Source organism: Acyrthosiphon pisum, chromosome A1 (genome assembly GCF_005508785.2).
Source record: "Acyrthosiphon pisum isolate AL4f chromosome A1, pea_aphid_22Mar2018_4r6ur, whole genome shotgun sequence".
In the NCBI taxonomy this organism is placed as follows: Eukaryota; Metazoa; Arthropoda; class Insecta; order Hemiptera; family Aphididae; genus Acyrthosiphon; species Acyrthosiphon pisum.
This window is the reverse complement of record NC_042494.1, coordinates 87,297,978-87,299,634: the sequence shown is the minus strand read 5'-3', so window position 1 is coordinate 87,299,634 and position 1,657 is coordinate 87,297,978.

Here is a 1,657-nt window from a genome sequence, read left to right as displayed (position 1 = left end):
GTTAGGTATACTAAAACATGCAACACATCGACATTACTTGGCCAACGATGGTTAAAAAAAAAAATACAAATTTCGTGTTCAAGAGGTAGTGTCGGTACCCACTTGTCGATTCAAAGTTACACAAAGATGGACAAGTTAATGAAAATAATTAACTGTGGCAAGTTAAGTTAAGTCAATTAAATTGCCTTCAGTTAAGTTAAAAGTTAACAAAAAAAAAAAAAGGTGGGTAAGAGGATGTCGCTCTGCTGTACAGTAGGTTACAAGTGGGTCACTGTATAATGGATGGTATTAAATTAGAATTCAATGATATAATATCATTGTATAAGAAAAACGATTCTGAGCGGAGACGGTATGTCAGTCTAGGTATAAGACATAATATTATATTATAGTCTATAGTATTTAAAAAAAATTGACCTATAATAGGTACATATAATAAATTCCAAATTAATCATATCATAATATCTATTAGTACTTATAACGCGATACACATCAACAAAAAACCGTGGCTACTATCATAGATATATAATAGTATACTTTAGAAGTTTCAAGTACCCACGAATAATATTATACAATCACAACAAAATAACTAAAATAGTTATCCTAGGTTTTTAATATGTAATTTCGTCCAAATTTGTACTTAAAATGACTATAAAAATAAACTGTGTAAATGTATTTTTTAGATTTTTTGGTAACAGAATTAATTACTTACGTGGAATCTTGTTTTAAATTTTCAATTCTTAGATACAAAAGTTGAACATTTTATAAATTTTTAACTACAAAATAATTTTTCAAATTAAAATTTGATTAATTTTGTCAAAATTCGATCTTTGAATGCTTATAAAAGAAAATTTTGCCTATGTATTTTTAATATTTTTCAATTGATATTGTAACAATATATCAGGAGTTTTGTATTAAATTTTTACACTTTTTGGCCCAACAGATAAAACTTTATTGATATTTATAGAAAAAAAAACTAAAAAAATTTAAAAAAAATGTTTTCAAAATTGTATGGTGTATAGGAAATGCTAATATAAACATTCAATAAAATTTTCATGTATCTACAGTTAGGTATTCGTTTTTAAATTACAACAAAATAAGGAAATCGAGTGAATATCAAATGTTGTAAAAATTTGAATTTCAAACGATCATAAAAATTTAATTTGGCTTTCTTATAGACATTTTTTTTTTGATAAATGTAGAAAATCTTATAAGGAATCTTGTATTACATTTTCATATCTTAGATTTAAAAAGAAAATTTTTTATGAATTTCTAACTCGAAATAATTTGCAAATTTTCGTGATTTTTCCATATTTTGTCATTTTTTGAACTTTAAATGCTTATAAAAAAAAACTGTGACTAACGATTTTTAATATTTTTCATCTGCCTTTGAAACAATATACTAGGAGCCTTCTATTAAATTTTCAAGCTTTTTTATCCAGCAAATAAAATTTTATTGATATTTTTAGAAAAAAAACTAAAAAAAATGGAAAATAAAAATGTCCGCAAAGAGCTCAAAATACATCAAAATATTTTGAAAATGTTATCGTGTATAGAAAATGGAAATATAAACAACCATTGAAAATTTCATGTATCTACGGTCATTTGTTTTAAAGCTACACCAAAAACCAAAATCGATTTTCTCGAAAACAGATTTTGC